The 11,926-nt window shown below is 36.8% G+C and overlaps 1 long non-coding RNA gene across 1 annotated transcript; it reads left to right on the top strand.

The window, feature by feature from the left end:
- LOC136852321 (uncharacterized) lies at positions 1 to 7,648 on the top strand. The gene is made up of 4 exons (XR_010857109.1): positions 1 to 198; positions 3,183 to 3,290; positions 4,351 to 6,562; positions 7,271 to 7,648. It is a non-coding gene; the product is annotated as an uncharacterized lncRNA (long non-coding RNA).
- The last annotated feature ends 4,278 nt before the right edge of the window (positions 7,649 to 11,926 follow it).

Here is an 11,926-nt window from a genome sequence, read left to right on the forward strand (position 1 = left end):
GTAGTGACAGAACGGTTAACCGGAAGTTCGATTGTTTGGGTGGTAACCCTTGGCAAATTCTGGGCCAGTTGCTCAGTCGTATGTCTTACTCTGGACTGAAAGGACTTGCTAGTGGTAGTGTTACAGGGTGAAATTTTCAGAAACTCGAAAAACTATACTTGATATCGTTCACATCACCAGTGCTTCTGTGTAGCAAAGGTATTTGTTTGTTTTATAGTATTTCATTTCGTATTGGCGTCAATTGTTCAAATATTGAAATTTAAAGTCAAGTAAACAACTGGGTATCTACTGTACGGCATTTCGTTGTGTTCATTCCTTGAGGTACTGTCGACAAATAAAGGTAAATGTAGCGTTTATTTATGCATTATCATTGGCATGGATGAGTTAAGTAAACGTCATGATTGGAATATTATTGTACGAAGGTATTTTGCGGGGAAAAAAGGCCACGGACTTTGGCTGAGGTTAGATCGAAAGGAATGCCCATCACTTACTGTGGCTGTAAATGTGAAAAATACGGCGTTTTAAGCATCAAATTTTTTTTTTTTTTAACCGCATAGGGCTACAAGCAAGGGCATTTCCTGGGAACGACGTAAAGTAAAAGCACTATTCTTAATCTGCAGTTAGGAGCAAGTTAGGTAGGGTGTACGGACTACATTATATTACATTGCGAAATTAAGCATTGGAATTGTATGATTGGCTCCAAAATCGGTAATTTTTCTCCAAAATCGGCAATTTTACGTAAGAATCCAGCCAGCCATTTCGTAAGACTCCAGCTAGCCATTTTTGCATGTAAAACCATTTTGTGTTTTTCATACAAAAATGGCTAGGAAATGTTAGGGCACTGAAAAAAACTAAAAGTACCAACCTAGCGTAACTTATGGACGTTGACCTACAATTTTGCTGTGCTAGCAATGGAGGGAGGTGTCTTGCCTTTGGTAACTGAAATGATCAAGAAAGAGGTCTCCTTGTGTCGACGTTTAAAAATGAGATGACTGTGAACGTTGGTGGCACCGAAGTTTTTATATATGAATTTGGTAGAAAGGCAAGGCATGCCACCAGGACTGGCACAAGTAGTCATCACTCTGACGACAGCAGAGGTGTGCCCCCCCCACACACACACACACAAAAGGATCCCTGCAGACTCAATAATCCACCACAGATCTGGACGAGTGAGAGGACCTGGGACCACAGTCAACCAGGCATTCAAGGTGGGATCTCTGAGAGACTGTAAAATTCCACCAGAAAACACTGCTTGACGAACTGCCCCTCCAGCATAGAGAGAGCAAGAGCTTTCCTTTATGGTAATTTCAGGCCGACAAAACACTTGTCTTTAAAAGGCCCCGCCACGGCAGAAGTAAACAACGGGTCTCCAACAATGACCTGTCAAACTGCCTAACACTCCAGCACCCACACAAGCATTTAGCCTACATGCAGAAAGAAAACAAACAACTCATGGGAGGAGTAGGCTCCCAACAATACAAAGAAACCAGGTAAATAATAAAAAGTTAACTAAACTTTTCATGACGGAAACAGAAACCTTCAAAGCTACTTTAATTTAAAAGAAAAATAAAACAAGACAAAAGGTTCACGAATGATTGATTGGACATGATTATGACACAGGTAAATATGATTGAAAAGGGCCTGGGGGTTGGGTGGAAGGCAGAAGGTTTGGGTGAGAATATAGAACAGTAAAATGCTGTTCATTTTAATTTTTCTTTACTAGAGAATCATCGAGGACTGGGTTTATCGTCTGTAGCTTATGGATCAAAGTAAATGATTTTTGATGATTCAGGATATTCAGATATGTGAATTTTTCACTCGTTACCAGAAAATGTTGTGTTATCTCAGCTGTCCTAGGCTCGTTGCTTCAGAGTTGTAAATCGGAGTGTGAAGATCCCAAACTCGATGTAATACAAAATAATGATCCTCAGAAGGCAGATAATTACTCGTGCCGTACTGATTTGCTTCATAGTTAGGAATCTCATTGCAGTCGCATTGTAATCTTGTCAATTTGCAATCATATTACTTCGTTAGTAATTCAGTCTTGTCATTTTGAACTTCCATGATATAAGGTAACCTCCCGCTTGACATTGTCGTTACCAAAGGAACGAGATCAAGTCGATTAAGTCACATTATTCCAGGTGAAGGATCACTTTTTCAATATATATTGGACAGCTAAAAACTTAGATGCATGGGTACATGATTGATTTCAACCTTCCACTGCCGTGACACAGCAGGCCTAAGGCCGCCCGCAAACAGGACACTTTTAGTGGAAAGTGGCCGGCCACTAAAAAAAATGGAACCCGTTTGTATGGTAGACTGCAGACAGAGCTACAAAAAGTGGACTACACCAAAAGAGTGGGTACGAAGTGGCTATCAGGTCTATTTCTTGGTCACATCCCTATACAAGCTGATGCTGTCAGCTGACCACTTAGTGGCCATCCACCTTCCAGTAAAAGTGTCCCACGTATGGACAGCCTTAAAGTTTATTAATACACTTTATCTCTTACAAAAAATACTTTATATGTTGTATTGTGCTCATACTGTGAATATAAGTAAGTTCAGAGAATGATGAATATAATTTGATCAGATAAACATTGTAATATGTTCATACCGTAAATATAGGTTAAGTAGCCTCTAGAAAGGCACTAGTGCTTATTTCCATAACCCGTCTGTTAACATGAAGCTAGTGAAGCACTTTTATGAAATGTGCACAAGATAGAAGATAATCAATTTGCTACTGGTAGTTTTTTAGGGGTTTCTGTTGCATCACTAAAAGGTTTCAAAAATCTTATCAAGACAGGTGCTGCTCTGCGTAGATTCTGGTCTCCCATCGTACTGGCTAGTGGCTGCCTCTTTCACTAAAGTCTTTACTCATCTGTCAGTAAAGTTAGATTATATATTGTTTAATGAAACTGCTTCCTGCATTAATCCTCCCTTATAACTCAACTGTACTGCCTATGCTTTGTACGTATAATGTACTGGATAGTCAGCGTACTTTACCCTTCCACTAGATCTCCTCTTAGGGTTGCACTCCTAAAATATGAAGGATTAAGACGCAATTTTCTTGTATTGTTTGTCAAGATAATTATCCTCCAGTTACTACTCTAGGTCTAATCCCTCTGCTGTGGTTCAAGTTAGATTTAACTAAAACCAGACTAACGATTAATTTTGTTTCTTAGGTCTCTCTCTGGGTGTTACGAACAACTGATGACGTCACATCCACGACAACGCAGTTTCAAGTTTCTATTTTCGTACAAGACCATCGTGTGGCCACTCACTCCTTATCGGTGAGGAATGTGCAAATCACTTTCTTTCCCCCGATCAAAGATTAGGAAGCATATGGTTTACATACAGTCTAACTATAGATATGAATAATTGAAACTAATATACTTCGTTATTTGTGCATTGTAGTTTAATTCTCAGTAATGAAGTCCCATGTCTCATCATAAGAAACTGCTATGTTACAAGAATCCTCGAAGCTTTTTGAATGAAACTGAAGAAACAGTCTGTCATTTTAGCATCCAACATTTCAGGCAAATGTTGGCTTACTCAAAAGATTTCTTGAAGAAAAAGTAGAATAGGATATTGGATTAATCTAAAGTGGCATTGGGTCTAATTATTCACGGGAAAGGAATTATTGCAATAAATGAATTTGTTGAACTTACAAGGTATATGTTAGTCATGTACAGTTTGTAAGAATCTGATTTGTTTCAAAGCTTTTTGTAGCCAACTGACATTCATAGTCACATCTTTTTGCCTAACAACTGCAGTACAATAATTGTGTTATGAATTAACCCTTTCTTTAAGTTTGACGTCATCTGACATGTTTGACAACATTACACGTACTCAAAAGGCTTCCTGCATAGAATGCTGTGCTGGAAAAAGAGTTGGTTTTCATGGAATCTGTAATATTGATTTTAGCCCTTACAAATGGATTCCAGGGCAATCCAGGCTTCCTCTTCTACCATAAAATGAACGTTTATTAGCAATCTGCCATCCTTTATACTGATTTTACAATATACAGTATATATATAATATATATATATATATATATATATATATATATATATATATATATATATATATATATATATATATATATATATATATATATATATATATATATATATATATATATATATATATATATATATATATTTTGTATATCTATATCTATAGGATTTTTCCTATGTTGATCATTGCCACTCACATTTCATACTAAGCTACGTAAAGTCAGGAGGTACATAAGAGATTATATCTTGATCAACTCATTAAAGGAAGGTTTAGGTTATACCATTTCTTATTCGAGTAAGTTTTGCCTTCTATATAGTGATTTTTCATTTGCAGGTTCATTGCTGAACGTACTTGAGTGGAATGAGAAGACTTTGGAAATTCGATTAGTCTGAAGGTGTTTAAGTCAGGCAGAAGACGATTTACAGCGCATGAAATTTTTACAAAAGACTGCAAGCTTAAAACAATTACAGAAGGCAACACTCAAAATTACTGCTGCTGAGAAGAAAAGGAACAAAAACATAGTCTATGACATCAAATAGCTCTGTTATGAAGAAAATAAAGGTCAGGTGCAAGTTAAACATTTCAAGAACTCTGACGGAAAGTCATCACTGAAATCAGGTGTGCCAAGTATTAACTCCCCACCTGATACTGTTCAGGCTCCGCCAAGGCTTTGGCTGGCCGGCAACTGTATGGCCCTCTCTGGAAGCAAGGTTCCAGTTCCACTTTACTGAATTAGTAGAGGAACGACCAGGTCAATTTTATTTTATTGTCAGTCACATCATGAGGTGTGCTGCCTCCATTTAGGCTACACTTCTGACGACTTGACAACATCAGATTAGAGCCAAGCTTAACAGAGTTTTGTTCCTCCTCTGTTGTGTGGAGGCCCATTCTCCTGCCTTTGGGTTTACAAGAAAGTAGGTAGGAATGCTAGGAATCTCATTATCCCAGTCATGCATGTCACTCATTGGATGATGAGTATGGCTACCTTTGCACTGTGAACCCATCAAGGTTGTACAGACGCCCCCCAGGTCCATTTCATTGCAGGAATGAGTACATGGCCTATATCTGCGGGGGTTGCACTAAACATGTTGGACAAGCCACTATCTAGTCTCAGTGACAGAGACGTACCCTGCCTTTCTCACTGAGTACGCCTCCCCACTTCCACCTAACCCTGCAGTCAAGCACAGCAAATCCCACAAGGGTAGCTCGATTATGGAATTATTGTGTATTGCTTCTCTACTGTTGTAAGGCAATTTTTCTCCTTCACTTGCTGGTGAAAACAAGCTAAAAGGTTAAAAAGCGTACCATGCAGAGACCAACAGTTTCATTCTCACAGTGCTCCCATCGGATGAACACTTCTCCCAAAGGCATGTGGACCCTAAACTAAAAAAGCAGAGTGTGTGGGGGATCCCTGACCACTATCAGCAGACAGACTTTGTACAACCAGTGTTGATGGGCAAAGGCAAGAGTCATCTTCCTCCCCCCACCCCCCCTCCACTGCAAGCACACTCCTTATCGAGCACAAATAACTCCTTAGGGGATGCCATGCTGCTCCCTGCAGCATGACCTGATGGGCACATCAGCTCTCTCCACTCGAGGACGACAACGGCAACTAGTTTGGTTCTCACCACCCGTGGGTCGAACCCCTTTGCAGGTTGCCACCAATATAAGAATTAGTGGAGCTGGCAAGCCATTGTTCTGCTGGCAAGCTGCCAGCTAAGGAAATAACTACCGTTCCTTCTGCCATTTACCTGCACATTATCCATACCAGAAAGTAAAGGGGGCAAATCTGCAAGTTCCTAAGCCTTAACAGATACCACATAATGCAATGGTCTGAGTGGGGAAGAAAAAGTGGTGGAAAGACGAAAGACCACAGGTTGAGAGAGACTGTAATTGCAACTGAAATTGTGCTTTATATCATTGACCACTGAAAACATCTTTAAATAAGAATAATTTTCCAACACTCAACCAGTGAGAACCCAATTATTAGGAGAACAGATTCAAGCAGTGGAAAATGTTTAAGTGACAGCATAAGTGAACAAAGTTTACCCGGCTACTCATGAATATAATCAAGTGTCAAGAACAAAATAGGAAAAGGTGGGATGGGACTATTTAATCTCCCAACGCAACTGGAAGATTTAAAAGAAGAGATTTAGAGAGATATTTATGAATCCACCTTTAATAAATTGCTTCCAGGAGTTTCAACACATAGGATCACAAAGGGATATTAGACAAATGAATGTTTTAAGCAGGAGTCAGTAGAATATCCATCAAGTTGCTGAAGTAACGGAGGAGATGTGAAGATGTTAAGATACCAAGGAGTGCAATGACACAGGAGATGTCGTTTTTCAAGAAACTAGCAAGAGGACCTGCCTGATGGTTAACCAAGTGAGGGCAAATAGGAGGGACTGCCTTAACCAAACACGAAGGGAGAAACTTAGTACTGGGTCATGGACTTAAAGAAAACGAGTTTACAATGAGGCACTGACGGATTTTGTACTAGTGGCCAAGCCCTGTTTGTCACCTGGATCCACACCATTAAAAGGTAAGATTCTCACTCTTTCTCTCAAGGATTCTTCCACATTTTGCACAAGCGAAAACTTTGTAAGTGAAGACACTTTGTGAAGTCTTGTCGACCTCTGTAGATGAGAATCTGGTTTACGAAGTCTAATCCTTCGGGTCAGCCCTAGGATAGCTGTTAATCAGCTCAGTGGTCTGGTAAAACTATGGTATACTTAAACTTACAAAGCTAAGAATATTTAGTTCTGTAGTTTTTTGGCGATATGGAGGATATTATTATTCTCGTGGTTTTCTTAGGTATTTGATTCGTGTCCGGATAAAATTAGCGCCTGTTACTTATTACTTTATCCATTTTTTTTTTTTTTTTTAATAAGTAAGATCTCTTTCTGTACTTCCCTTTACCTCCCCTTGCTGCTTCCTAATGAACACCACATTCTTTGGAAGCTTGAATTTCAAGTCAATGGCTCCTGTGGTGGGCTTGTTCCATATGAATACGGTTCTGCATCTTCTGAATAATAATAATAATAATAATAATAATAATAATAATAATAATAATACAGATAAATATGGGGAACTTTTTACTGCATTAGAAGCCTTTTACTTTTTTATACTGCATTAGAAGCCTTTTACTTTTTTAGTGAAATTTGCATCACAATCCAATTTTAATTCAGTATTTACTGTAGCAGTGAACAGATAAAATCTAATTTCATTAACTTCTTCCTCATTCCTTCAGGAAGTGTCTGCAACATGCAAGCAAAAATGTGACAAGGTTGAAGGGACATCTCTCGCCTTGTAATTCAAGAGGAGACTACAGTTTGAACGACCAAATTTCTACAAGAGTCTCGTCTGGGAAATCAAGAGGCGTCTACAGTTTCAGTATCTACCAGATTTGTACAATGGGCCAAAATGTGGAGAAGATGGCTTTATGAACATAGATGTTTTTGTAGAGCGAGAGATGACAGTCTTGTCTCCTTTTACTATTTTTAAAAGTAAGGTAGGGTTAAGTTTTTAGGATTATGTAGTTCTTGAATCAGGGTCATAATAGTGCCTGTTTACCCAAGACTGAGCCAAGACCAGCTTTGCTTCTTGTAATTTCTAAATAGGGACTGCAGGAGTCTTTGTCACATGAGGTTATAGTCCACTGCGATTCAGGATATATCGTTTACTTTCAACTTGAATTTCCCTGACAGCTATTTAATAGCACAGTGTTTCTGGATATATAGTTTTAACTTAATTTTCTTATGAGTTTAACAGTAGTTACATGGTACTTCAGTTTTCTTTAGATTACAGAGATTTTTCTACATGAGATTCATAAATTGAGTAAGTCAAATAATAGCACATTTCAGGATAGTTTTATTTTCATTTCTGACAAGTTTAAAATTGACTCTCAGCTCAGCATTTTTCAGGGTGCTTAGATATTTTTATAGTTTCTGTATCAGTTTAATATTAGTTATCAAATGATGTGTATGTTTCAGGGTACATAGTTTTGTTTTAACTTTAATCTAAATCTGTTTGTTATCGGTTACAAGTAGCTCAGGTATCCGGATACTTAAATAATTTTCTTATACATGTATTCGCTATGTGGTCTGCTTTAGGATCTTTTTTTTTTTATAAGATTCATAAGTTTAAAATCGTTTCTCAATAATCTCTCTCTCTCTCTCTCTCTTGGGTTGTTTCTCTCTCTCTCTCTCTCTACTATCTCTCTCTCTCTCTTTTAACTTAAATGCATTACGAATTCAAGACAGCCATGTTTTATCACAAAATGTTCTTGCTAGAATTTCTAAGGAGTGTTAACACCAGCTGCCAAAGAGCGTAGTTCATTTCAGGATAGTACATTGCGTACCTATAATTCATTAGTTTAATATCTATCAGGTAGTTAAGAATGTTTCAGGCTGGATAATATTATACGTGAATTTCATATTAGCAAAACATCAGCTACCAGGTCGTCAAGGCTACATTTTAAATATATTAAATCGAGAAGTCAAGTATGTTTAAGTATAGTTTTTTCATCAACTTAGTTATGATTAGCAGTACCCAGTGGGTCATTGTTCATTGCACACTTGCCTGGGTACGAAGGTCACGTGAGATTAATGGTAGGTTATGATTATTATTTTCAGTCATTTTTGCGGGAGTTCAAAACTATCAACAGCAAAAAGTTCAACAGTTGCAAACAACAGGTTTGACTGATTTTATGGAATATCTTCGTAGTGATCATTATAGTTAGGAATGGTTGTGTGGTATGAACATTTATAGATTAGGTCATATTTTCGGCTAAAGTACAAATGATTTCTGTTATTTTTCCTCAGTGAGTCTTATAGATCCCCTTAAACTGGCTTTATCATAGTAGGGACTTGGAATTAAGCTTCTCGTATGCTTTTTGAAAGTTCTGTCCATAGTTTGTTTCTTTAGTGATTTATATCAGACTTCCTTTAGAAAATTAAGAATAGTTCCGAGGTTTTGCGTTATTGTAATGTCATATAACTGTTGGTTCTTATACTACTTTGAAACTCAGGTTATTGAAAGGCTCTGTTTAAGACAAGAGAGAGAGAGAGAGAGAACTCATCCCAAAGCATTGACACGTTTGCACTGTTAAGACAGGAGACATTTCAGTACTTAGTTAATTTTATCTCATATTTAATGACAGATAAAGAAGAACTTGTCAGTATTTTCAAGCGATTACACAAAACTGTGAATTTTGTACAAAACTTGCCATGAGAATAATGTTTCTTGCTTAACATGAAACACACCACTTGAAAGTTAATTGTGTAAATATTGGAGAGGACCTTATCAAGAGCATTATTCTCATGGCATCTCTGCATATTTCAAGACACTGAGGCTGGCATGGGGAAGTTCCAGATAGAAAGTGTTGCTTTGAGGGCACACTTTGGTATTGTTGTCAAATGCATCATAGATAAATTATTTAATAAGGGAACTCTAAATTTCACTGTTACTTTAAGGGGCATTTGCATTACTGATAATGGCATTTTAGGTGAATGATTCAGTCACATTGAGTGCATTACTTGAGGATAATTTGGTTTCTCTGAAAATATCGTAGGTAAATGAATCTGTAAGCAGGCTCAAATTCAAAGTGTTACCTTAAATGAGATTAGGCATTGTTAACAGTGGTGTCTTAGGTATATAAGTAAATTCGAAAGTGTCTTTGAAGGGGAGTTTGACAAGGCTATATGTGGCACATGAATTAACAAGCAATCTCAGTTATGTGAAGACTTTATTCGACTTAATATTAATCTTGAGATCTAGTCATTTTTTTCACTAGGACACTAAGTATTTTCCAGACATTTGACATACAAGGCCAATTCCTTCCTCAGTAGACTCATCATAGCTATTAGGAGGGTTACTATTTAATTGAATACTCTTTTTAATTGTTTTGCAATACAAGCAAATCACACCTATCTCTTTCCTTGTAAGGTTCTCACAAAGGGACTGCTTTTCCATGGACGTTGTAAATGGGAGTAGTTACGTAAAAGAGGTTGAACAGCAGAGCAGAAGGAACTAAAGGGGAAGCTATTTGATAATCAGGGAGTTTTGTTATACGTATACTTGGCCTCAAGAATAGTTTCATCAGAAATGAAATCTTGACAGAAGAGTTCTGTCTAAGCTTAGGACCCAAATCAATTCTGAAATGGTCTGTAGTTACATTTCAAGAAGGTCTGTCTTAAATCGCTTGTGACTCTAATGTCAGTTATTTGAGAAATTAAGTTATTTCTGAGTTATAGGTTTAGTCCATTTTAGAAGTGTCTTGACATATGGAGAATTGTAGGTTAAGGCATAATGATTTTTTTAGTGTTGAATTATTGCACAGAGTTCCCATTGAATATAAATATAATCAGATCAAGGTTCAGTTAACTGTTATAATTGAAAATTTAACTGTTATTGCTTAAAATTTGACTTTAAATTTTGAATAATGGGAAAATTATTGTAATACCAAATTGTAAATTGATTTTTTGTACAATTCTGTATTAACTTCTTGTTCAGTTCTCACCAAGTCTTTGTTCATTTAGCTAGGAAAAAATTTAATTGCTTAAAATTTGAATAATTTTGAATAATGGGAAAGTTATTGTAATACCAAATTGTAAATTTATTTTATTCTATACAAGGACTTGTGTATTTCAGCTTACTGCTCAGTTCTCACCAAGACATAGGCTTCATTTAACTAGGAAAAGCAATTAGTGCCTTTGTTAGTTTATCATAAAACAAAATAAGCTTAAAAACTACTGAAAATACTCTAGTGTTAACAAAATAATTCAAGAAAATTCTAACATCCAGCGTCTCCTTAGTTATGATATATCATGCAGATATTGTAGTCTAGGTTGGATAAACTAAATTTGGAGACTCATAGCTATGCAGATTTTCCCCACTGGACAACGTTTGCAATAATCTGAGATAGCAAAACTATTTTGCAGTGTTATCATCTGTAGAAACCGGATATAGGAACGAGATATTGTTGTAGACTGATGAATAACTTAGACATTGTTCTTATTTCTTCCTCTTAACATTCCGTTCTGGCTAGACATCTGTTTCTGTCAACTTGAAATCACACATTTCACATTCAAGGGAATTTCTTCAGTCCCCTGTTAAAGATGTTACATAGAAACACTTTGCAGGTTTACAGTACAACTTGCAAGCAGCAGAATTGCACACTTTCAATTTCCATGCTGTAATAAAACCCTCACAATTCGTTGACCAATTTCTGCATACTTTGTTTTAAAGGAATTACTCTCTCTCTCTCTCTCTCTCTCTCTCTCTCTCTCTCTCTCTCTCTCTCTCTCTCTCTCTCTCTCTCTCTCTCTCTCTCTCTCACACACACACACACTTTTTTGTGCCTCATCATCAAAGTTTTAAAGCATCATTTCACACTTGAGTTCACCCTTATTCACATATACTTCACATCTTCAAAGGTGCTTTTTCCATTACGCATTTCACATTTAAATTCTCCCCTCATTCACTACCTACCTTCAAGGTGCTTTTTCCATTTCTTCTAGACACAGGGATTAAACACCTCAGTCTTAACATTCTCACACTTAAAAACTCTTCCTCTGAACACATTAAATACTTACTCTAAACACACACTTAAAATGTTTATATGTTGTTCAGTTTTTCCATAATCACAGATATTTCGATCTTAGATTAGGTATGAAATGAAAAGGTAAATCTTTGGGTGTAATACATTTGCTTTAGTACCTAAATTTAAGTGAATTATATTGTTTTTTGTCGTAAATTTTCAACAGTTTCATGATTTTTTTTAATGTGATTAAGTTAGGAGGTTCATATGACCTTAATATTTGAGAAGGGAAGCCTTTCTTTAGCACTGTGTACAAAGTGAGAACTAGAGCAGTGTCTGCAAGATTAAAATTAACTTGTAAACCTG

Source organism: Macrobrachium rosenbergii, chromosome 25, assembly GCF_040412425.1.
Source record: "Macrobrachium rosenbergii isolate ZJJX-2024 chromosome 25, ASM4041242v1, whole genome shotgun sequence".
Lineage (NCBI taxonomy): Eukaryota > Metazoa > Arthropoda > Malacostraca > Decapoda > Palaemonidae > Macrobrachium > Macrobrachium rosenbergii.